The sequence below is a fragment of the Saccopteryx leptura genome, chromosome 1, assembly GCF_036850995.1.
Source record: "Saccopteryx leptura isolate mSacLep1 chromosome 1, mSacLep1_pri_phased_curated, whole genome shotgun sequence".
Taxonomy (NCBI): Eukaryota; Metazoa; Chordata; class Mammalia; order Chiroptera; family Emballonuridae; genus Saccopteryx; species Saccopteryx leptura.
In genome coordinates, this window is record NC_089503.1 from 349,292,873 (window position 1) to 349,320,466 (window position 27,594).

A 27,594-nucleotide genomic window follows, 5' to 3' on the forward strand; every position below is an offset into this window, starting at 1 on the left:
CCCCAGGGAGGGCAATCAATGGCAGTGGGTGACTTTGTACCTCTCAGGAGGCTCCAGAGTCAGTGCACCCAGTGGACAGCTTCAGACCATGCTGGACTGCAACTCTATCACATCTATAAAAGCAACACATTCTCAAGAAGCAGATTAGGTGAGCACCAAAGCCCTACTGAAGCAAGTCCTGTTTCACAAGGTTGACTCCTGCACACCAGCATTTTCACTGTAATTGTAGCCAGTCCTCAAAGCCAACTGGCCTGGGTGGGGATGGGGTCAATATCTCCTAATCATGCCAACAGCAATCAAGACTCAACTACAACAGGACAGATCACACAGCAGAGGCGTACCTGGAGTGCCCAGCTTAGGTGACTGGGGAGGCTGTGCCGTGCCACTGGACCCTACCGGATACCCATTACACAAAGCCACTAAACAAAGTCAGGGACACATAGTAGTTCTTCCTAATACAGAGAAACAAACATAGGGAAGCAGGCAAAATATGGAGAAAAAGAAATATGTCCCAAATGAAAGAACAGGAGTAATCTACAGAAAAAAAACTAAATGAAATGGAGGCAAGCAAACTACCAGATACAGAGTTCAAAACAATGGTTATATGGATGCTCAAGTAACCTAGTGAGAACTTCAACAGCATGAAAAAGGACATAGACACCATTAAAAATAACCAGTCAGAAATGAAGGATATACAAACTGAAATTAAAAATAATTACAGGAAATCAACAGTAGAGTAGATGAAGCTGAGCATCACATCAGTGATTTGGAATATAAAGAAAAACAAAACAAAACAAAAAACAAAACCCACACAGCCTGACCAGGTGGTGGCACAGTGGATAGACTGGGATGTGGAGGACCCGGGTTCAAGACCCCCGAGGTCACCAGCTTGAGCGTGGGTTCATCTGGTTTGAGCAAGGCTCACCAGCTTGAGCCCAAGGTTGCTGGCTCGAGCAAGGGATCAATTGGTCTGCTGTAGTTCCCCCAGTCAAGGCACATATGAGAAAGCAATCCATGAACCACTAAGGAGCCGCAACAAAGAATTGATGTTTCTCATCTCTCTCCCTTCCTATCTGTCCCTCTCTCTGACTGTCTCTGTCACCAAAAAATATTTTAAAAAACCACACAGATTATAAAAACAAAAAACACCCAATCAGAACAATAACAAAAAGAATCCAAATATTGAATATAGTGTAAAGAATCTCTGGGACAACTTAAAGCACACCAACATTCACATCATGGGGATGCCAGAAGAACAGAGCGCAAGAAATTGAAACTGTATTTGAAAAAAGTGCCAGAAAACTTCCCTAGCCTAGTGAAGAAAACAGACATAAATGTCCAGGAGAAATAGCCCCAAATAGATGAATCCAAAGAAGCCCACACCAAGACACATCATAATTAAAATGCCAAAGATTAAAAACAAAGAGAGAATCTTAACAGCAGTAAGAGAAAAGCAGTTACCTACAAGTGAGCTACCATAGACTGTAAGCTGATTTCTCAACACTTTCCAGATGAAGAGGGAGTGGTAAGAAATATTCAAAGTGATGAAAAGCAAGGACCTACAAGCAAAATTACTCTACCCAGCAAAGCTGGCATTTAGAATTGAAGGACAAATAAAGAACTTCTCAGACAAGAAAAAGGTGAAAGAGCATCACCACCAAACCAGTATGACATGAAATGTTAAAAGGGTCTTCTTGAAAAAGAAAAGGAAGAGGCCCTGGCCTGTTGGCTCAGTGTCAGAACGTTGGCCCGGTGTGTGGAAGTCCCAGGTTTGATTCCCCGTCAGGGCACACAGGAGAGGTGCCCATTTTCTTTTCCACCCCTCCCCCTCTCACTTCTCTCGCTCTCTTCTCCTTTCCTCCTGCATCCATGGCTCGATTAGAGCGAGTTGGCCCTGGGCACTGATGATGGCTCCATGGCCTCCACCTCAGGCGCTAAAAAATGGCTCCAGTTGCAACAGAGCAAGGGTTCCAGATGGGCAGATAATTGCCCCTTAGTGGGCTTACAGGGTAGATCCTGATCCTGGCACATGGAAGAGCCTGTCTCTGCCTCCACTCCTCTCAATAAAAAAAATAAAAAAATAAAAAGACTAAAAACATAAATAGAATGGCAATAAATCTGTATCTATAAACAATTGAATCTAAAACACAAAATGAATAAACAAGCAGAACAGAAATAGACTCATATATAGAGAGAACATCTGGATGACTGCCAGATGGTAGAGGAGTTGGGGAACAGGTGAAAAAGGTGACAAGATTAGAAGTACAAATTGGTTGTAACTGAAGAGTCATGAGGATATAAAGTACAGCATAGAGAATACAGTCAATATTCTAATGACTATATATCATATCAGACGGATACTAGATTTATCAGGATGATCACTTAGTTATATAATGTCTGCTTACTAGGGTGTACAACTGAAATTTATTAATATGTCATCTGTAACTGAAAAATAAAAAATGACAAATTAAAAAAAAATGAACTACTGATACATTTAATTTTGACAGACTTTACAAACAGAATTCTGTGTATGGTGCCAGATAGGTACAAGATTTTTTGGGATGATCACTTAGTACAGTGGTTCTCAAAGTGTGCGCCAGGACACACTGGTGTGCCCTAGATTTCCAGGTGTGCCCTATGGTATTCCAGAAAAATATGTGCCTGTTGGGAACCAAAAAACCAACAGGGTTTTTGGAGTTTAGATTTTTGGGGAACAGAAGTGTGGGGAATTGGCTGTAAGCTGACAGTCAGCCCAACCCCCACCTCACTTGCCTGATTAGGTTGCAAAAGGCTGTTAAGCTGTGGTGCTAGATTGTTTACACTACTCCCCATGTTCCCGGGAAAGACTGGAGGCAAGTTTCTTCTATCCTTTGTTTGGTGTAAAGTTAAGATTGGCTAATGGCCTGACTATGCCCTATAAATAAAGCAAGATGTGGTTTTTGGGCGCACTTTGTTATTGCCAGCAGCAATTACAGGGCCCTCCTGACCCCGTATTTTCTTAATTCCACACCGTTCCCAGTTGGGACCTGGAATTATTAGCTGCGCTGGTTCGCGAAATGTGCCAGATATAAAAATAAATATAGTTACTCCATTATACCATTTCATTATAGAAATACCGCTTTTTGTTAACACATTATTGTTATATTTATTATTAACACATCATTATATTATTTTTAGATAAATATACCCAAATAAAATGAATAGATTTCTCAAAAAGAAGCGTGATATTGAAGAATCCGATTCTAGAGTGAGAAAAAGTTAAGTGTAGATAAAATAGGACTTGAAGGCTGATGGGTAGAAGTTAATTTATAACATTTTCTATCACAACATTGAACAGTATGATTGGATTAGAAACCCATTTATGGAAGCTTCAAGTGATTTTGGTTTAACATTAACAGAAGAAGAACTGACAGCTATATCCACTGATCGTGGATTGATTATTAAACATAAGGAATTGTCTCTTGAAGCCTTTTGGATTTCTATAAAAGAAGAATATGCGGCAATATTTAAAAAGCTTTGAACATTTTACAATTTTCAACATCCTACCTATTTATGTGAATGAGGATTTTCTACCCTCAATGCAATTAAGTGTAAAAAGAAATTCTTCAACATATTGATGAGGAAATCAGTTTGCCTTTCAAATATATGCCCAAACATTGAAGAAATTGCTAGGACACATCAGGCTCATGTTTCTCATAAACACAAGAATGAAAAAACACATTCACGCCAGGACCTGTTGAATTTACTAAATCTTACTAAGACTGTATCTATATATACAAAAAGGTAACTTTTTTTAAAAAATTTTATTTATTTATTTATTTATTTTCACAGAGACAGAGAGAGAGTCAGAGAGAGGGATAGACAGGGACAGAGACAGGAACGGAGAGAGATGAGAACCATCAATCATTAGTTTTTCATTGCGCATTGCAACACCTTAATTGTTCATTGATTGCTCTCTCATACGTGCCTTGACCGCAGGCCTTCAGCAGACCGAGTAACCCCTTGCTGGAGCCAGCGACCTTGGGTTCAAGCTGGTGGGCTTTTCCTCAAACCAGATGAGCCCGCACTCAAGCTGGCGACCTCGGAGTCTCAAACCCGGGTCCTCTGCATCCCAGTCTGACGCTCTATCCACTGCGCCACCGCCTGGTCAGGCCAAAAGGGTAACTTTTTTGACATTTTTTTATTTTTTAACCCCTCTTTTTTACGAATTCTAAAAAGCATTTTTCAAAAAATGTAACATAAAAATGTTTTTTAATGTCAGAATAAATTTAATTTTGTTGTATTTATTTCATTTAATTAACATAAAAACACACTTGGACTTTATATTTTTTCTTTAATATTTCACTTAATTATTATAACATTTCTCAGAAATTTGTATATAGTGTGCCTACAATTATTTGTAGGATTTTAAATGTGCCCCAACTTCAAAAAGTTTAAGAACCACTGACTTAGTAGGTTATATAATGTCTTATCACTGGGGCGTACACCTGAAACTAATGGTAATATTTTATGTCAACTGTAACTGAAAAATACAAAATTATTTTTTTTAAAAAGAAGGTGGTTTTTTGAGATGAAATCTATTCCTGGTAAAGATGCTATGAAGACAGTTAGTTAAAATGATAACAAAAGATTTAGAGCAGGGGTCTCAAACTCAACTCAGGATGTGGGCCGCAGAGCAAGATCACAGCCCTTTGGCGGGCCGCACTAGGTCTACAAAAGGCAATTGTAGTTGAAAACTGCAGTTTTCTCACTGCAGTTGAAAACAAAAAAAAAAATCAGTACAACAAGCACAATCGTACATGCAGTTTACTCAGTGTCACAAAACGACCAGAAACTGTAGTTCGCATCACAACTGCTGTTAACTAAGCTAATATCTAGCTAGGATGCTAGAGAAATGAAAAATACAAGTAGGCCCCTAGGCTTACTTAATTTTATCCAAAATATTTTGAACTTCGTGGATTAGTCTGCGGGCCACACAAAATTGTTCGGCGGGCTGCATGCAGCCCGCGGGCCGCGAGTTTGAGACCCCTGATTTAGAGTATTACAAAAACTTAGTTGATAAAGCACTGGCGGGGTTTGAAGACTAACTCCAATTTGGAAAACAGTTTTACTGTGGGTAAATGCTACTAAACAGCACAGAGAACTTGTTCATGAAAAGAACAGTAAACTTATGTGGCAAATTTCAACGTTGCCTTATTTTAAGAAATTGCCAGAGACACTCCCATCATTCAGCAAGCACCACCCTTCATCAATCAGCCGTCATCGGCCTGACCTGTGGTGGCTCAGTGGATAAAGCATCGACCTGGAAACACTGACGTCGCCAGTTCAAATCCCTGGGCTTGCCTGGTCAAGGCACATATGGGAGTTGATGCTTCCTGCTCCTCCCCTTCCTCTCTCTTTCTCTCTCTCTCTCTCTCTCTCTCTCTCTCCTCTCTAAAATGAATAAATAAAAAAATATTAAAAAAAAATCAGCAGTCATCAAGGCAAGAACCTCCACCAGCAAAAAAATAACTCACTGAAGGTTCAGGTGATAGCATTCTTAAAATTTTTTAATGAAAGTATGCACATTTTTTTAAACAAAATGTTACTTAATAGACTACAATATAGTATAAACATAACTTTTATATAAACTGAGAACCAAAAATTTCGTGTGACTCATTTTATTGCAGTATCACATTAGTGTGGTGGTCTGGAACTAAACCCACAATATCTCTGAGGTATGCCTATAACTGACATGGATGGACTTCTTCACCCAACAACAGAAGAATACACATTTTTCCCAGGCTCACAGGGAACATTCATTAAGACAGACCAAATTCTGGGCCATAACAGTAACACACTTTAACAAATATATAGGAATAGAAAGCATACAATGTTTACTCTCAGAACACAGAGAATTGAACTAGAAACTAGTAACAGAAAAATTAATAGAAAATCCCCAAATACATGGAAGTTAAACAGCACACTTCTAAACAACAAATAGATCATAAGGAAATCAAGATAAACTTTAAAACAATTTCAACTAAATGAAAATGAAAACACAATGTTCCAAATTTGTGAGCTGTAGTAAAAGTAGTGCTTAGAGGGAAATCTGTAGCACTGAATGCATTTATTAGAAACAGCTAAAACACATCATCTATGCTTCTATCTTATGAAGCTGGAAAAAGAGTAAGTAAAAGAAAAGAAAAGAGCAGAAATTAATGAAATAGAACAGGATATTAACAAAAAAAAATTAAAACCAAAACAAGCTTTTGGTTTTTTTTTGCATGAGAGAAAGAGAGATAGACAAGAAGGGAGAGAGATGAGAAGCATCAACTTGTAGTTGCAGCACGTTTAGTTATTCACTGATTGCTTCTCATGCATGCCTGGACCAGGGGGCTCCAGCCAAGTCAGTGACCCCTTGCTCCAGCCAGCAACTTTGGGGTTTTGAACCTGGGTCCTCAGCATCCCAGGTCAATGTTCTATCTACTGCGCCACCACCTGGTCAGGTCAAAACAAGTTCTTTTAAAGGACTGAAAAAGGCAGTAAACCTCTAGCCAGGCTAAGGAAAAAAAAGAGGGAAGATACAAATTGCTAATATCAGAAATGAAAACCGGACCAGGTGGTGGTGCAATGGATAGAGCATCGACCTGGGATGTTGAGGATCCAGGTTCGAAACCCCGAGGTCGTCAGCTTGAGTGTGAGGTCACTGGCTTGAGCAAGGGGTCACTGGCTCAGCTGAGGCCCCCTAATCAAGTCACATATGAGAAAGCAATCAATGAACAACTAAGGTGCTGCAACAAGTCAATGCTTATCATCTCATTCCTTCCTGCTCGTCTCTCTCTCTCTCTCTCTCTCTCTCTCTCTCTCTCTCTCTCTCTCGCTATTACGCGCGCGCGCACACACGAGCACTAAAAAAAAGAAATGAGAGTGGGCATTATTACTTGTCTCATGAACATGAAAAGGAATATTATCCCTGGCCGGTTGGCTCAGTGGTAGAGCATCGGCCTGGCATGCAAGAGTCCCAGGTTTGATTCCCGGCCAGGGCACACAGGAGAGGCGCCCATCTGTTTCTCCACCCCTCGCCCTCTCCTTCCTCTGTCTCTCTCTTCCCCTCTTGCAGCCAAGTGTCCGTTGGAGCAAAGTTGGCCCAGGTGCTGAATATGGCTCCATGGCCTCTGCCTCAGGCGCTAGAATGGCCCTGGTTGCAACAGAGCTATGCCCCAGATGAGCAGAGCATCGCCCCCTGGTGGGCATGCTGGGTGGATCCTGGTCAGGTACATGCCAGGAGTCTGTCTGACTGCCTCCCCATTTACAACTTCAGAAAAATACAAAAAAGAAAAAAGGGAACACTATGAACACCTTTATAAAGCCCCAATTTGATAACCTAGATGAAATAAACCAATTCCTAAAAGCAAGCTGCCAAAACTCAGAAAAAAATAAACAATCTAAATAAAAGCCTAAAGGCCTACAGCTCTTAAAGAAATTAAATCAATATTTGCCCTGGCCGGATGGCTTGGTTGGTTAGAGCATCGTCCTGAAGCACAGAGGTTGCCGGTTCGATCCCCGGTCAGGGCACATACAGAAACAGCTTGATGTTCCTGTCTCTCTTCTGCCCTCTCCCTTCCTCTCTAAAATCAATAAAATAAATATTTTAAAATAAAATTTAAAAAATAATTAATTACCTTCCAAAACAGAAAGCACTAGATCCACATGGGTTCACTGGTGAGTTCTAGGAAACATTTAAGTAAGAAATTGTATCAATTCTCTATAATCTCTTTCAGAAGATAGAAGCAAAGGGAATACTTCCTCTTTTTATAAGGCCAACAGTACCCTAACATTGTAACCAGACAAAGGCATTATAGTATAAGCAAAGTACAGATCAATTATCTCTCATAAACAGGCAAAAATTCTCAAAAAAGAAAAAAAAAATGAGCGGCCCTGGCCAGTTTGCTCAGTGGTAGAGCGTCAGCCCTGTGTGAGGAAGTCCCTGGTTCAATTCCTGGCCAGGGCACACAGGAGAAGCGCCCACCTGCTTATCCACCCTTCCACATGCACAGCTAAGGCTCCAATGGAGCAAAGTTGGCCCGGGCACTGAGGATGGCTCCATTGCCTACGCCTCAGGTACTAGAATGGCTCCAGCTGCAACAGAGCAATGCCCCAGATGGGCAGAGCATCGCCCCCTGGTGGGCATGCCAGGTGGATCCTGGTCCAGCACATGCAGGAGTCTGTCTGACTGCCTCCCTGCTTCTAACTTTAGAAAAATACAAAAGAAAAAAAAATGAGCAAACTGAATCCAACAATGTATAAGAAGGATTAGACACCATGCCCAAGTGGAATTTGTCTGTTTTGAAAGGCTGGCTTGACATTCAAAATAATCAATGTAATCCATGCATCAACAGGCTAAAAAGAAACATCATATAATATCAGAAAAGCATTTGATAAAATCCAACTCCTATTTATGATAAAAACAGTAAACTAGAAATACAGGGGAACTTACATAACTTATTAAAGAATATCGACAAAAACTTGCAACAAACATCACATATAATGGTGACAAATCAAAGCTTTCCCATTAAGAATAGGTAGAAAGCAAGTATGGTCCCTCTCATCACTCTTTATCAACAATGCACTGAAAGTTCTAGTTAACTTAAGAAAACAAGTAAAAAAATAACAGGGCTACAGACTGAAAAGAAAGCAAATTCTGTTTGCAGATGGCATGATCAACTGTATAGAAAACCCAAAAGAATCACTTAAAAAAAGAAAAAAACCTCGAAATAAGCAATTTAGCAAGGCTGCAGGATAGAGGTTAATACAAAACCGTCAACTGCTTTTCTATATACCAATAATGAACAAGTAGAATTTGAAATTAAAACACTCTATCACTTACATTAACACCCTCAAAATTAAATACTTAGCGAAAAGCTAACATATACCTGGTCTATATGAGGAATACTATAATAATTCTGATGAATAAAATCAAAGAACTAGATAAATGGATGGACTTTCCGTGTTCATGGATCATATTGTCAAGGTGTCAGTTCTCCCCAAATTTACCCATAGATTCAACATAATCACAATAAAAAACTCAGCAAGTTATTTTGCAGATGTTGAGAAACTGATTATGAGAGGCGAAAAACCCAGAATGGACAAAACAATATTTAAGGAGAACAAATTTGGAGACTGATTACTACTCAACTTCAAGACTTATTATAAAGCTACAGTAATCAGGTCAGTGTGGTATTGCCAAAAGAACAAACAAATGCATTGGTTGAAAGGAAGAGTCCAGAATACAGTCACATAAAATGTAGAGTCAACTGATCTTTGACAAAGGAACAAAGTCAATATAACGGAGCAAAACATTACTGGAACAACCAGACATACACATGCAAAAAAAAAAAAACTAATCTAAATACAGACCTTACACTCTTCACAAAAGTAATTCAAAATAAATCACAAACCTAAATATAAAATAAAAGCTATAAAAATTCTAGAAGATAATAGGAGAAAACGTAGATAGCCTTGGGTATGGAAATCACTTTTTATACTAATAAAGGCACAATCCTTGAAAGAAAGAATTCACAAGCTGAACTTCATTAAAATGAAGAACTTCTGGATGGTGGGCACACAATAGAATCAACAGTTCAAATCTTATTGATCAATGCCACCCCATTGTTTAATTTCTAAATGAATAAAAAAAAAGAAACACTTCTGCTCGGCAAAAGACAATGACAAGAAAATTAGAAAACAGGCTACAGACTGGGAGAAAATACTTGCAAAGGGCATATCTGCTAAAGAACTTCATCCAAAATATACAAAGAACTCTTAAAACTCAATAAAAAAAATTAACCTGATTTAATTCAAACACAATAACAGACACCTACCTCACCAAAGAAATACAGATAAAAAATCAGCATATGAAAAGATGCTCCACCTCATATATCATCAGAGACATGGAAATTAAAACAATGAGATACCACTACACACCCACTAAAACAGTCAAACTCTGGAATACTGGTAACACCGAATGCTGGCGAAAATCTAGAGCAAAGGGACACTTATTCATTGCTGAAGGGAAGGCAAAATGGAAGGCAAATTTACAGTTTTTTACAAAACTGAAAGTAATGTTACAGTATGATCCAGCAATTGCACTCCTTTGTATTTATGGAAAGGAGTTTAAAACTTATGTCCACACTAAAACCTGCACATAGATGTTTATCCTTGACTAGTAGCTCAGTTGGTTGAGCGTCTCGTTGACATGCCAAGGTTAGAGGTTTGAGCCTCAATTAGGGCACATAAAAGAATCAACCAATGGATGCATAAATAAGTGGAATAACAAATAGCTAAAATTTTTAAAAAATTAATTTTTAAAAAAATATTAGGAAAGGCCCTGGCCAGTTAGCTCAGTCACTTAAGGTGCATTATCCCAAAACAAGAAGGATGCAGGTTCAATTCCCAGTCAGGACACACACGGAACGCAACCAATAAATCCATAAGTGAATGGAACAATAAATGAATGCTTCCCTCCCCCCCCCCTCCCCTCTCTCTCTGTCTCTTAAAAAAATAAAATAAAATTATGCCCTGGCTGGATAGCTCAGATGGTTGGAGGGTAGTCCCAGAGAGCAGAGGTTAACATACAGGAATAGCTCAATGTTCCTGTCTCTCTCCCTGTCTCTCTTTCTCAAAACAAAAAACAAGAGGAAAAAAAAAAGGAAATGAGCTACCAAGTTATGAAAAGACATAGAGGAAGCTTAAATTCATATTACTAAATGAAAAAAGCTACTTATAAAAAAAACTATATACTGTATGATTTCAACTCTAGTCGTTGCTGAGTATCCATAAGGTATTGGTTCCAAGATGCCACTCAGATTCCAAAATCTGCATTTGCTCAAGTTCCTTATATAAAATGACTTAATATTTGCATAAGACCTACCCACACACCCTCCCATATATTTTTAAATCATCTGTAGATTACACACAATACTTAATATATTGTAAATGCTATCTGTGTAAATAGTTGCTATACTGTATTGTTTAGGAAATAATGACAAGAAAAATGTCTGTACATGTTCAGACACAATCATGGTAAGCCAACCCCACCATACACACCAGCAACAATGCAAACTTTTTTTCTAAAACTATTTTCCATCCATGTGGTTGAATCCTTGAATGCAGAACCTTTGGGTATAAAAGGACAATTGTATATACATCTGAAAAAGACAAAACTATGGAGACAGTAAAAAAAATCAGTAGTTTCCATGGATAAAGCTGGGGTAGGGAGGGGCTGAGGGATGGGGGTGAACAGGTGGAACGTAGTTTTTATGACAGAGAAAATACTCTGTATGATACTATAATGATGGTACATGTCAGTTTACATTTGTCCAAACCAACAGACTCTACAACATTAAGAGTTAGCTATAATGTCAACTATGGATTTTTGGTGATTATGATGTATCAATATAGGTTTATCAATTGTAACAAACATACCACTTTGGTGGGGGATGGTGATATTGGTGGAGGCTAAGTAGGTGTGAGGATGGGAAGTACTGTATATGGAAAATCTCTGTACCTTCCTCATTACTTTGCTGTAAACCTAAAACTGCTCTTTAAACCTTTCACATGGCTAGGATAAAAAGAGCAGTATTATTTTCAAGGTTTATTGAAATATAATAGCCTGACATGTGGTGGCACAGTGGATAAAGCGTCGACCTGGAATGCTGAGGTTACCAGTATGAAACCCAGGGCTTTCCTGGTCAAGGCACATATGAGAGTTGATGCTTCCTGCTCCTCCCCATCCTTCTCTGTCTCTCTCTCCTCTCTAAAAAAAAAATTAAAAAAAAAAATATATATAATTAACATAAAACACTGTTTAAATTTAAGTTGTGCAGCATAACGACTTGACTTACGTATATTGTGAATGATTACCCAAAGTTCAGTTAACAGGCATCATCTCATATAGATACAAAAAAAGAAGAAAAAAGTGGGTTTTTTCTTGTGATGGAAACTATTAAAATTTACTTTTAACGGCTTTCAAATATACCACAAAGGAGTGTTAACTATAGTGAACATATTGTACATTACACCCCCAGTACTTATATATAACAGAAAGTTTGTATCCTCTGACCACTTTCATCCGAGTCTTCCACCCCCTGCCCTCTGTAACCACAAATTTGTTATTTTTCTAGGAGTTTGTTTGTTTTAAAAATTCCACAGGTAAGTTAGATCATCCAATATTTGTCTTTCTCTTATTTCACTTAAATGACAGCATTTCCTACCTTTTTATTTCTAAAAAATATTCCATTATGTGTATGAATGTATATATCATATATTTACATCTCTCTCTTTTTTTTTTTTTTTTTTAACAGAGACAGAGATAGAGTCAGAGAAAGGGATAGATAGGGACAGACCGACAGGAATGAAAAGAGATGAGAAGCATCAATTATCAGTTTTTCGTTGCGACACCTTAGTTCATTGATTGCTTTCTCATATGTGCCTTGACTATGGGCCTTCAGCAGACCGAGTAACCCCTTGCTCAAGCCAGTGACCCTGGGTCCAAGCTGGTGAGCTTTGCTCAAACCAGATGAGCCTGCACTCAAGCTGGTGACCTCGGGGTCTCGAACCTGGGTCCTCCGCATCCCAGTCCGACACTCTATCCATTGTGCCACCTCCTGGTCAGGCTATTTACATCTTCTTTATCCAATAATTTGTCAATGGACACTTAGGTTATTTCCAGGTCTTGGTTATTATAAGTAATTGTGCTATGAACATGGGGGTGCAGCTATCTCTTTGACATAGTGTTTTCATTTCCTTCAGATATATTTCCAGAAGTGGAATTAATGGATCACATGATAGTTCTACAAATATTGATTGACTTACGACCTATACAACTTATGGCCATTTGACTTTACGACCACAATCGCTAGCCATGACTGCTCCGCGTCTAGCAGCGCAAGCATTGCCCAGCTGGGCCTACGACAGTGCAGACCAGCTTCCGGCAATGTACCATCTCCGCGTGCACCATTTCAACTGTTATCCTAGATTGGTACAGCAATTTGTGTTTTGTGTCTTGGATATTTTTCATCAAACCCCTCCCAAGATGTCTACCCAGAGGAAATTGTCTTTGCAAATATTAAACTAGTTGTACTGGTAATGCAGTGTTTTACTTAAACCTGACGAATACTCTGGTTTCTCTTCAGATCGTATAAATCTTTCGCCTTTTACTTAAACCTGACGAATGTAAAAATAAGAAACAAAATGGTGTAGAGATGATACAAATGGCATAAAATAAAGAAAATTATGATATATAACAATAATGAAAAAATTATGATAAAATATGACTTAAAAGATTTTTATAACATCATTTCACAGTACTGTACATATAGCCTACTCAACTTATGACCAAATCTTGTTACAACCAGTCTGTCGGAACCCATCATGGTCGTAAGTCGAGCACTCGCCGTACTTTTAATTTCTTGAGGAACCTCCACAGAGTTTTCCATAGTGGCAATGCCAATTTACAATCCCACTAACAGAACACAAGGTTCTCTTTCTTTGCATACTATCTAGTATTTATCTCTTGTATTTTTTATGATAGCCATCTAACAGGCCCGAGGTGGTTTTGATTTGCATTTCCCTAAACATTAATGATATGAGCATCTTTTAGTGTATCTGCTGGTCAACTATATGTCTTCCTTAGAAAAGTGTCTATTGAGGTCCTTTGCCCATTTTTTAGTTGAATTATTTGATTTTTGTGTTGAGTTGTACAAGTTCTTCATATATTCTGGATATTAACCCCTTGTCAGGTATATGGTTTGCAAATATCTAATAAAGTCTTTAAGATGTTTATTTCCTTATTTTGAGAGTACATTTATTTAAGCTGGGGACAGCGAGCCTGACTTGTGGTGGTACAAGGGTGGAACATCAACCTGGAACGTTGAGGCGTGGGTTGAAGACCCTGGACACCTCCTGGTCAAGGCACATACAAAAAACAATTACTATTTAAGTTAATGCTTCCCACTGCTCCCCCTGCTCTTCTCTCTCTCTATCCTTTCTCTAAAATCAATAAATAAAAATCAATCAGTCGTCAATCAATCTGCTTTGGACAGTAAAACAAGAAGTGCCTGGGATAAAAGCAGCAACAGGAGAGAGCAAAGGTGGGGCTGGTTTGGTTCTCTAGAAACATTATGGGAAAGATGGGAGCCAAGGTGGGACATCTGTTGGCTCACTGAGAAGAGAATAGGGGGTCTTGGAGACAGGTTCAGGGGGTTAACCCCAGAGGAGCTGCCGCTGCCCATTGCTCCTCCGGTTGCAGATGTGGAGGGGACCGTTAGAACTTAGGGGGAAAAGCACTCTGGAGAAAGGGGGAAGAAAGGTGTGGGCATGCTCTCAAGTGAAAGAACAATAATCCTAATGTAAAGAAAACTTAAGGCATACACTGCAAATTTTCAAAATCTGTTACCACAGTCTGTATAGCTGACTGGCACTCTCCTACTGTCATAAAAAACTAAAGAAGTTAACAGTAAATAATAAAACAAACAAAAAGTTATACTACAAAGGACCAGCCCTGGCTGGATAGATCAGTTGGTTAGAGCATCGCTGGAAGTGCAAAGGTTGTTGATTCAATCCCCGTCGGGCACATACAGGAACAGCTTGATGTCCCTGTCTTTCTCTCCACCTACCCCTTTCTCTCTCACTGATATTAAAAAAAGAGAAAAAAAGGCCAATTACACCAAAGTATTTCTTTAATTTATCGATCAATTTTAGAGAAAGATGTGGGGAAGGGGAAGAGAAGCATTCATTTGTTGTTCCACTTAGTTGTATATTCAGTGGTTGCTTCCTGTGCATGCCCTGACCAGGGATTGAACCTGCAACCTTGGCATTTTCGAGGACACTCAACCAGCCAAGGCCACACCAAAGCATTTATCTAACAAAAAGCAGGGGAAAAGAAAAAAAAGAATAAACAAAGGGGGCCTGACCAGGCGGTGGTACAGTAGATAGAGTGTCGGACTCAGACGCAGAGGACCCAGTTTTGAAACCCCAGGGTCGTCGGCTTAGCGCAAGCTCACCACCTTGAGCACGGGGTTGCTGGCTTAAGCGTAGAATCATAGACATGACCATATGGTTGCTAGCTTGAGCCCAAGGTCACTTGGCGTGCACAAGCGGCACTCTCTGCTAGAGCGCACCAGTCAAGATACATATGAGAAACCAATCAATAAACAACTAAGGTGCCGCAAAGAAGAATTTGATGCTTCTCATCTCTCTCTTCCTGTCTTTCTAGCTTAAAAAAAAAAAAAAAAAAAAAAAAAAAAAAAAGATAAAATAAAATCACTACATTAAGAAATTCTGCTCATAAAATTCTATTCATTTAAAAAGTAATAATTTCTTAAGATATATGTTCAATCCATATGTCAATCAGATTTACTATCCAAAGTATATGAAGAATCCCAACATTGTAAGAAAAAAACAAAAACGGAGAGAAAATAGGAACGAGAAATTAAGAATAAAGAAGCCTGACCAGGCGGTGGAGCAGTAGATAAAGTGTCGGACTGGAATGAGGAGGACTCAGGTTCGAGAACCTGAGGTTGCCAGCTTGAACCCAAGGTCGCTGGCTCGTTTGGCCGTGCCATTTGGTTGCTCTGATACAGGTGGAACACGCACTACTGGGCAGGAGGGACCAGGTTGACCAGCACTGCAATGTGGGAGGTTTTTATAAAAAGATTCGCCATCACGGGACTAAACTTGGTTAAGAGGACTCTTTAACCAAGGAACACTGAAGAAACTATATTGAGATTGGTAGAAAAAGAGGAAACGCGGAGAGCACAGCTCTAGGGAGTGAATGGCAGCCCAGAGAGACTCATGTGGCAGAAAGTGAGTTTAGCAGAGAAGGTAGGGTCCTGGGCCCTAGGATCAAAAGCCCCAGCCTGCAGCCCTAGAGCCTAGAAGAGGCCTACAGACAGTATTTAGCTGCAAAACAAGTCAGGATACAGTCTGTGACAAAAAGACAGATTTTTCAGACCCCGGATTCTTCTTAAAGAGACCGTGCAGAAAACCTCTTTCACAACCCCTCAACCAGGACTCTGGGGGACGGGAAGAGATGAGAGGACTGGGGTAGCAGGAAAAGAATGTAATCTAGGAGGCACAGAGAGAAACACATTGAGGGACAGCAACCCTAACCCCTGGGCTGAGTCACTACCCAAATCTAAAGTGAATATTTCCCCTGGAACCAGCAATAGGAAGCAGGACACCAGCAAAACAAGCTCTCCCACAGCACTCAGGACAGTCGCTTAGAAGCAATGAGCCATCAGGAATACATTATTGAGTGCCAAGGTTTGAGCTGCAGAGCCCCCGCCCACACTGCTGAGAGCTCAAAGGAGGGCGGGCAGCAGCGGGAGGTGGAAACCGGTCCTGTGGGCAGGGGCCAACAGGGTGCACAAAAGCGGTCCAACCCCACTGCAAGCCGGGTGAGAAAGACCAATCGGCCTGCAGTCCCGCCCCCACGGGCAAGGTTAAAGCCAGGAACCTGGGAGACCAGACTCGGGGAGAGTGAGGGTGTGCAACACCCCCTCCCCCACCAGCCAGGACTTGCGGTCAGGCACGCAAGCACAGCCTCGCAGCAAGGGGCGGGGAGAAATCAGAAAACCTGCAGAGACCCTGGGCTGAGCAGGGACGCGCAGACCCGCCAGCAGTGCCGAAACATCCACAGACCTACCAGTGGAGGAGAGGCGGAAACCAGGACTGCAGCAGCGGGCTAGTGCCCACAACACCCATAACAGAACGCCAGAGGCAGCAGCAGAGGTGGTGGCGGGACACAGAGGCCACACCCATTGGATTCCTGTGGCCACACCCTTCTTATACACAGACAAAATGGGAAGGCAGAGAAATGCAACCCAAATGAATCAAAAGAAATCCCTAGAAAAGGACTTGAATGAGTTAGATATAACCAAATTACCAGATGTAGAGTTTAAAATAATGATTCTTAGGATGCTCAAAGATCTTAGAACAGCAATAGATGGACATAACAAGCACCTAAATAGATAGCAAGTATAAAAAAGGACATTGAAATAATAAAAAAGAATCAGTCAGAGATGACAAATACAATATCAGAAATGAAGACCACAATGGAAGAAATTAAAAGCAGGATAGATGATGCTGAGGATTGAATCAGTGAGTTAGAAGACAAGATAAACGATGGCATGGAAGCAGAGCAAATAAAAGAGACTCAAAAAGTCTGAGGAAACTAAGAGAGCTCTGTGACAACATGAAGAGAAATAATTTCCGCATCAAAGGGGTTCCTGAAGAAGAAGAGAAGGAACAAGGGATAGAAACCTTGTTTGAAGAAATCATAGCTGAAAACTTCCCTAAATTGATGCAGGAAAGTCACACAGGTTCAAGAAGCACGGAGAATTCCATTAAAAAGAAAGCCAAAGAAATCTATACCAAGACACATCATAATTAAAATACCAAAGCTAAGAGATAAAGAATAAATAAAAGCTGTAAGAGAAAAAGCAGTCTATTACCTACAGAGGAGCCCCCATAAGAATGACATCTGACTTCTTAACAGAAACACTTGAGGCCAGAGGGAATGGCAACAAATATTCAAAGTAATACAGAACAAGAGCCTACAACCAAGACTACTTTATCCAGCAACACTATCATATAAAATCGAAGGAGAAATAAAAAGCTTCCCAGACAAAAAAAAAAACCTCAAGAAATTCATTACAACCAAACCAATGCTGCAAGGAATGTTAAGAGGCCTGTTTTAAACAGAACAAAAGGGGAAAAGAATATAGTAAAAGAGATATGTAGCTTTAAAGAATAAAAGGGCAATAAACAACTACATATCAATAATAACCTTAAATGTAAATGGATTAAATGATCCAGTCAAAAGACATAGAGTAGCTGTGTGGATAAGAAAACAGGACCTATACATATGCTGTCTACGAGACACACCTCAAAACAAAAGATGCACATAGACTGAAAGTAAAAGGTTGCAAAAAAATATATTATGCACATGGAAATGAAAATAAGGCTGGGGTAGTAACTCTTATATTTGACAAAATAGACTTTAAAACAAAGGCTATAGTAAGAGATAAAGAAGGTCACTACATAATGATAAAGGGAGCAATCCAACAGGAAGATATAATAACTATTATAAATACCTACACACCAAATATAGAAGCATCTAAATACAATGTGTCCATAAAGTCATGTGCACTTTTGACCGGTCACAGGAAAGCAACAAAAGACGATAGAAATGTGAAATTTGCACCAAAAAAACCCAAAACTCTCCCAGTTTCATACCTAGTCAGCGCAGTTCAATGTAGGCTCACACACAGATTTTTTTAGGGCTCCTTAGGTAGCTATCCCAGATAGCCTCTACAGACACGTCACTGACTGATGGCCTACCAGAATGGGGTTTCTCCACCAAACTGCCAGTTTCCTTCAACTGCTTATCCCACCGAGTAATGTTATTCCTATGTGGTGGCGCTTTGTTATAAATGTGCCGATATTCACGTTGCACTTTGGTCACGGATTCGAATTTAGCGAGCCACAGAACACACTGAACTTTCCTCTGTACCGTCCACATCTTGACTGGCATGGCCGTGGGCTACTCTGCTGTATACACGGTGTTATGTCATCATCTGCGTATGAGCACATGCGGCTACATCATCCTACAGAAACTGGGAGGGTTTTCCTTTTATTTGGTACAGATTTCACATTTCTATCGTCTTTTGTTGCTTTCCTGTGAACGGTCAAAAGTGCACCATGGCTTTACGGACACACTGTATATAAAGCAGACTTTGATGAATATAAAGGGTAAGATCAAAAGCAATACTATAATAGTAGGTGATTTCAATATCCCACTAACATCACCAGATAGATCCTCAAAAAAAAAAATTAACAAAGAAACAGCAGACTTAAAGGATACACTAGATCAACTGGATTTAATAAATATCTTTAGAACCTTTCAACCTAAAGCAGCAGAATATACATTCTTTTCAAGTGCTCATGGTACATTCTCCAGGATAGACCACATGTTAGCGCAGTAAAGGGTCTCAATAAATTTAAGATGATTTAAATCATATCAAGCATCTTCTCTGATTACAATGGCATGAAACTAGAAATCAACTACTACAGAAAAACTAAAAAATACTCAAACACTTGGAAACTAAATAGCATGTTATTAAATAGAGAATGGGTTAACAATGAGATCAAAGGAGAAATTAAAAAATTCTTAGAAACGAATGATAATGAGCATACAACAACTCAAAATTTATGGGACACAGCAAAAGCAGTACTAAGAGGGAAGTTCACAGCATTACATGCATACCTTAAGAAGCTAGAAAAAGCTCAAATAAACAACTTTAACCCTGCATCTAAAAGAACTAGTAAAAGAATAGCAATTAAAGCCCAGAGGAAGTAGAAGGAAGGAAATAATAAAGATCAGAGCGGAAATAAATGACAGAGGCTAAAAAAACAATCAGAAGATCAATGAAACCAAGAGCTGGTTCTTTGAAAAGGTAAACAGGATTTATGAACCTTTAACCTAACTCACCAAGAAAAAAAGAGAGAGGACTCAAATAAAATTAGACATGACAATGGAGAAGTAACAACTGACACAGCAGAAACACAAAGGACTGTAAGAAAATACTCTGAAGAACTATGTGCCAAAAAATTAAGACAACCTAGGTAAAATGGACAAATTCCTTGAAACATATAATCTTTCAAAAATCAATCTGGAAGAATCAGAAAACCTAAACAGACCAATTATATCAAATGAGATTGAAATAGTTATCAAAAACCTCCCAGCAAACAAAAGTCCTGGGCCAGATGGCTTCATAGGCGAATTTTACCAAATATTCAAAGAAGAACTAACTCTTAACCCTCTCAAGCTATTTCAAAAAATTCAAGAGGAGGGAAGACTTCAAAACTTCTTTTATGAAGCGAGCATAATCCTCATTCCAAAACCAGGCAAAGACACTACAAAAAAAGAAAACTATAGGCCAATTTCCCTGATGAAGTTAGATACTAACATTCTCAACAAAATATTAGCAAACCAGATCTAGCAATACATGAAAAAAATCATGCATCATGATCAAGTGGGATTTATTCTGGGGAGGCAAGGCTGGTACAATATTTGCAAAGCAATCAATGTGATTCATCACCTAAACAAAGGAAGGAGAAAAATCACATAATACCAATAGACTCAGAAAAAGCATTTGATAAAATCCAGCACCATTCATGATCAAAACTCTCAGCAAAATGGGAATACAGGGAACATACCTCAACATGATAAAGGCCATCTATGATAAACCCACGGCAAACATCATAATCAATGGGCAAAAATTAAAAGCAATTCCCTTAAGATCAGGAACAAGGCAGGGGTGCCCCCTCTCAACACGCTTATTCAATATAGTTCTGGAAGTCCCAGCCACAGCAATCAGACAAGGAGAAGAAATAAAAGGCATCCAAATCAGAAAAGAAGAAGTAAAACTATCATTATTTGCTGATGATATGATACTGTACATAGAAAACCCTAAAATCTCAGTCAAAAAACTACTGGACCTGATAAATGAATTCAGCAAGCTGACAGGATATTAACTGAATATTCAGAAATCAGTGGCATTTTTATACACCAACAATGAACTGTCTGAAAGAGAAATAAAGAAAACAATCCCTTCACTATTGCAACAAAATAATAAAGTACCTAGGAGTAAATTTAACCAAGGAGGTTAAAGATTTGTATTCAGAAAATTATAAAACATTGATAAAAGAAGTCAAGGAAGATACAAACAAGTGGAAGCATATACAGTGTTTACAGATAAAAAGAATAAACATCATTAAAATGTCTATATTACCCAAAGCAATCTATAAATTCAATGCAATTCCTATTAAAATACCAATGGCATACTTCAAAGATATAGAACAAATATTTCAAAAATTTATATGGAACCAAAAAAGAACATGAATAGCCTCAGCAATCTTAAAAAAGAAAAATAAAGTGGGTGGTATCACATTTCCTGATATCAAGTTATACTACTACAGGGCCACTGTACTCAAAGTACTGGCATAAGAACTGGATATAGATCAATGGAACAGAACAGAGAACCCAAAAATAAACCCACACCTATATGAACAATTGATATTTGACAAAGGAGGTAAAAGCACACAATGGAATAAAGACAGTCTCTTTAACAAACGGTGTTAAAAAAATTGGACAGGTACTTCCAAGAAAATGAAACTAGACCACCAACTTACACCAGTCACAAAAATAACTCAAAATGGATAAAAGATTTAAATGTAAGTTGTGAAACAATAATCATCTTGGAAGAAAACATAGGCAGTAAGCTCTCTGACATCTCTTGCAGCGATATATTTGCTGATTTATCTCCACGGTTAATTGAAATAAAGGACAGGATGACCAAATGGGATTATATCAAGCTAAAAAGCTTTAGCACAGATAAAGACAATATGAACAACATAAAAAGACAAACCACACAATGGGAAAACATATTCAACAATACAGACAATACATCTGATAAGGGTTAAAAACCAAAATTTATAAAGAACTTGTGAAACTCAACACCAGGAAGGTAAACAATCCAATCAAAAATGAGTAAAAGAATTGAATAGACACTTCTCTGAAGAGGACATACAGATGGCCAATAGGCATATGAAAAAATGTTCAACATCACTAATCATTAGAGAAATGCAAATTAAAACCACAATGAGATACCACTTCACACTTGTCAGAATGGTGTTCATTAACAAATCAACACACAGTAAGTGCTAGTAAGTGTGGAGAATAGGGAACCCTCTTGCACTGCAGGTGGGAATGCAGACTGGTGTAGCCACTGTGGAGATTCCTCAAAAAATTAAAAATGGAACTGCCTTTTGACCCAGCTATCCCACTTTTAGGAATATATTCTAAGAATACTGATTGAAAAGAAGACATGCACCCTCAATGTTTATTGTAGCATTGTTTACAATAGCCAAGATCTGGAAACAGCCCAAGGGTCCGTCAGTGCATGAGTGGATTAAAAAGCAGTGGTACATATACACAATGGAATACTACGTGGCCGTGAAAAAATAAGGAAATCTTACCTTTTGCGACAACACGGATGGACCTGGAGACTATTATGCTAAGTGAAATAAGCCAGGCAGAGAAAGACAAATATCATATGACCTCACTCATATGAGGATTTAATGAACAATGTGAACTGAGTGACGGAATACAGGCAGAGGCAGGATCAAAGGGACCCGAGGGAAAGCGACTTGAAATAGCAAGAACAACAACAAAAATAAATCCACAAACAAAGGGGAGGAGAGGATGGGATCAGAGAAGGGAAAGAGATTAGTGAAATTATATATATATATATAAAAAACACAGCTTTACAGAGAGCAAGACAGCATATCCTGAAGGGAAGGGGGGAGAGTGTTACGGGGAGGGATCAAAGGGGGTGTATCAAGGGGAACATGGGGGTGGAGAGACGGAGATATATTCGGTGGGACACTTGAATCTATGTAAGCACAATAAATTAAAATCAATAAAAAAATTTTTTAAAAAAAGATAAACTTGAGAAACAGTAAAGCCTATAAATGGTGGGGACAACAAAGACAGAGAAGTTATTTAAACTTGTGAAGAAAATGGTGATGAAGATTCTCAGACTTAATTGCTACTGCAATAAAACTTAAATCATTCTTATATATTTCCTGTGATAAGAGAATGGAGACCAAGGTGGACTGAAGACAAAAAATTAAGTGCCAAAATATTTGTGACCCCACTTCATCCAAACTGTGGCCATGGAAGTTACAAAGGAAGAGAAGATACTGATTTTCATAGAGGTAAAGTCAACCAAGGTCATGACACTGAGGAGGGAATACCTTTAGCATGTCTCAGTAGTAAATTCATATATTCGAAGTTGTAGGGGCAGGAAGTTTACAGATTCTTGAAGAGAGTAGACAAAAAGGTTACTCTATAAAGTACACAGAAGTCTCAGGGAATTTCTAGCTCTTCATGTCCTAAAAAATGGCCTTAATCTTTGAAAAAAAATGAAAAAGTTAAAATTTACTATATACGGGACACCAGCATTTTTTTCTCCCTGCTGTTTCAAAGACTGTAATGCAGTTAATGTGGCAGGTAATGCAGTTAATGTGGCAGGGGGAAAAAATTCATATTCAACACCAAGCATGAGATGTTACTTGAAATAGCAACAACAACAACAAAAATAAATCCACAAACAAACAAAAACCCCTCCAATGCCCCTCCTTCTTCTCCCAGTGCCATCAAGCCGGAGCCGAGCTGGAGGTTGCTGCAGCCACAGCCACAGGTACTATGTATGGCTTCTGGAGTTACAGTGAATAATGAAGTCCTCAGTTTTTAATGATATGAAAGAAAATCTTCTACATAAGAATAAATAAATAAATAAAAAAAAAAAAAAAGGAAGCAGACCTGACCTGTGGTGGCACAGTAGATAAGAGCTCTGACCTGCAATGCTGGGCTTGCCTGGTCAGGGCACATATGGGAGTTGATGTTTCCTGCTCTTCCCCCCTTTTCTCTCCCTCCTCTCTAAAAAATGAATTTAAAAAAATTTAAAAAAGTTCTCTTAATTTAAGCTATGACAAAATACAGATAATTGTAGAAGAAGCAAAGCAGATAGGTAACATTGGTGATAATTCAGAGGACCCCTACACATCTTTTGTGAAGTCGCTATCTCTGAATGATTGCTGATATAATTTGTATGATGCCACATATGAAACAAGAGTCTAAGAAAAGACCTACTATTAATATTCTGGGCTCCCGAAAGTGCACCTTTAAAAAGTAAGATGATTTATGCTAGATCTAAAGATGCCATTAAGGCCTTGGCCAGATGGTTTAATGGATAGAGCTTTCAGCTTGGCCTGTGTATCTCCTGGGTTTGACTTCCTGTCAGGGCACATAGGAGAAGAGACCATCCAGTTCTCTCTCCCTCCCTCCCTGTTCTCTCTCTCTCCCCCTCCTGCAGCCAGTGGTGGTTCAACTGGTTCCAGCAAAGGCCCCAGGTGCTGAGGATAGCTAGGTTGCTTCAAACATCGGCCCCAGCCAGTGGTTGCCAGGTGAATCCTGGTGGGGCGCTTGCAGGAGTCTGTTCACTATCTCCCCTCCTCTCACTCTGAAAAAAAAAAAAATGTCATTATAAAAAAAATACACAGGTATTAAACATGAGTGGCAAGTAAATGGGTTGGATGACATGAAGGACCATTCAACATTTGGAGAGAAACTGGGAGACAAAGTAGTAGTTTCCCTTGAAGAAAAACCCTTGTAAAATAACAGTTAAGTGCCATTTGGATCTTAAGGAGCTTCCTGTATTAGGTTTAGTGCTCCCCACCCCCTTCCCACTGGATTCTTCCAACACAATGAATAAACGAACTATCATAATCAGCCTATCAATGATTGCCATTTGACTATTTAATACTGTTACCTGGATGTAGAACCCAAGAAATGCCTTCAAATGACATTTTAGCCAAAACAACCAGTTATATGCCTCCCTTGCAGCAAGCACTGTAATACATGTAATTGTCAATGTGAATAGCTTAGAATACTGCAAAGGGTAAGCTAATTGAATGCCTTGAAAATATTATCCACCGGTCAGACAGTAAATTTTATTCAGTACTACTTATAGTTGCATTTGATTGCAGATCTGTGAGGCTCCAGCATTCATCACAGCACTCCTTTGGCAAGCCTATCTTTGTGACAAAACAGCACAGATAAAACACTATGCATTGAAAGTATGTTTTTTGTATTAACTCCCCACCCCCAAAAAAGAATGCCAATTAAGTTGTTAACAGTGTCATCAACTTATCCTAGTACCTCAGTGTTTGTTACCTGTATATGTTCTTAAAAGAAGTAGCTGTTTTAATGTCTTTTTGTTTTCCATTGAATGTATACTACCGAAAAGATGTAGTTTTGTTTACCATATAAGTCTTGTAACACTAAAGATGTTTTATCAGTCATGATGGCAATGTCTGTATAAAAGAGCCTTTTTTTTTTTTTTTTTTTTATTTTAGAGAGGAGAGAGAAAGGGAGAGAGAGAGACAGAGAGGGAGAGAGAGAGGAGAGAAAGACAGAGAGAGAGAAGGTGGGGAGGAGCTGGAAGCATCAACTCCCATATGTGCCTTGACCAGGCAAACCCAGGGTTTCGAACAGGCGACCTCAGCGTTTCCAGGTCGACGCTTTATCCACTGCGCCACCACAGGTCAGGCCTAAAAGAGCCTTAAATGGAATGTTGGTTTTGAGATCCAACTCTCCATCCTCACAAAAATGGCTACATTGCAATAAAAATTGTGGCATATTAATACAAACAAACCCCTCCAAAGACAAGATGAGAATATGGCTTATTATTTATACTACTCAAACCTATAATTTCAGATGGTCTCAAGGTAATTTCAGATTGGGCCAAGGCAGAATATCTAAATGTCCCAGTTTGCCTAGTGCTGTCCCAAATTTTAGTACAGGAAGTTTGCATTCTCAGAAAACAAAGGGTCCTAATTTTTGGTGACAGAGGCAAAATATTTTGTTAAGTACAGAACCCTAACGCAGCCCAAGATATAGGGGTCAAAAGCAACACCATTTTCAGTGTCAAATGAATACTGCATACATGATCCACCTTCAGTACTCACTACCTTTTTAAATTGATCATGGTAATTTGCAGCTGACAATAATGGATTAACCACTGTTGCATCACTCCACGTCATGTGACTTAAGTGTACATCACTTTTTAAAAATTCTTTATTGATTTCAGAGAGGGAAAAAGCACGTAAGAAACAGAAACATCAGTTCCTCTATGTGCCCTGACTGGGGATCGAATCAGCAACCTCTGAGCTTCGGGATGATGCTCTAACTGAGCTATCTGGCTAGGGCTAAGTGTACAACTTACTTAAGTGGGTTGCAACTGTGATTATTAACAGTCTAACTCTGACTTTGTGGATTAACTATTGTGTTTTGTACTGATATAGTGTTGTGTTTTTAATTTTTTTATGAAATTTTTCTCTTTTTAAATTACTTATTTTCAATTACAGTTGATATTCAATATATTAGTTTCAGGAGTACAGCAGTGTTTAGACATTTATACGATTTACAAAGAGATCCCAATAAACCTAGTACCATCCGGCACCATGCACAATTATTACAGTACTACTGACTATATTCCCTATGCTATACTTCACATGCCCATGACCAGTCTGTAACTGCTAATTTGCATGTCTGAAGCCCTTCATCTTTTTCACTCAGTCGCCTAATCCTTCCCATCTGGCAACCATAAAAATTTCTCTGATCTATGAGTTTGTTTCTGTTTGATTTGTCCATTTATTTTATTTTTCAAATTTCACACAAGGGAAATCATAGAGTATTGGTCTTTCTCTGACTTATTTCACTTAGCATAATACCCTCTAGCTCTAACCATGTGGAGCTATAGATAAAAAATTGTAAGATTTCATTCATTTTTTTTTTTTACAGCTGAGTAGTACTCCACTGTATCAATGTACCAGAGCTTTCTTTTTTATCCAATCAACCGCTGATGTGTATATACTAGGACTGCTTCCAAATGTTGGCTATAGTAAATAACACTGCAATAAAATAGCAGCACTTACACTCTTTGAATTAGTGTTTTGGGCTTCTTCAGGTATACATTTCCAGAAGAATTGCAGGATCTTAAGGCAGTCAGTCCCGTTTTCTCCCCCATTGATTTGAGACAGTAAAGGGAAGAGGAAAGGAAAGAGGGACAGACTGAGGGAGGGAAGGGAGAGAAGCATCAATTCAACATTCCACTTAGCCGTTTCATTTAGTTGTGTACTTATTGATTGCTTCTCCTATATGCCCTGACCAGGGATTGAACCCATAACCTCGGCATGCTGGGACAATGCTCTATTCACTAAGCCACTCAACCAGGGCCCCTTATAATTTTTTTAGGAAACTCCACACTGTTTTCCACACTGGCTGCACCAGTCTGCATTCCCACTAACAGTGCATGAGAATTCCCTTTTCTCCACATCCTCCTCACCAACACTTGCTTGCTGAGTTATTGCCAACAGCCATACTGACAGGTGAGATGTGATATCTCATTGTGGTTTTAATTTACATTTCTCTGATGATTAGTGATGTTGAGCATCTTTTCATGTCTATTGGCCATCTGTATGTTCTCTTTGGAGAAATGTCTTGATACAATGTTAGTTTAACTTTTAATATTATAAATAATGTGACCGTGATTTCTAAGAATTTAAATTATGAAAATAAAAAAGATTACAATAACAACTCCAGCATGATCCAGACATCATTAAATGAAAAAAAATAATTTCTTATATTTTTCCTCTTTTCTTCTTGCTGATACTTGTCTGTTTTCAGAATTTCTTGAAACAGTCCCTTACTAAGGAAAGTAAAAAATAATCACTGTTGTCTGGCTTGTGGCACACAGTGGACAAAGCATCAACCTGTAATGCTGAGGTCCCCAGTTCAAAGCCCTGGGCTTACCTAGTCAAGACACATACAACAAGGAACCAATCAATGAACAACTAAAGTGAAGCAACTATGAGTTGATACTTCTCGCTCCCCATTCCCCTCTCTCCTCTCTCTGTAAAATA

At 38.9% G+C, this 27,594-nt stretch overlaps 1 protein-coding gene and 1 pseudogene across 9 annotated transcripts in view; one reads left to right on the plus strand and one right to left on the minus strand.

Moving 5' to 3' along the window:
* SENP6 (SUMO specific peptidase 6) overlaps nucleotides 1-27,594 on the minus strand; it is a 137,811-nt gene that overhangs the window by 97,746 nt on the left and 12,471 nt on the right. The window lies entirely within an intron of this gene.
* Nucleotides 23,319-24,287, plus strand: LOC136389521 (cofilin-2-like; annotated as a pseudogene).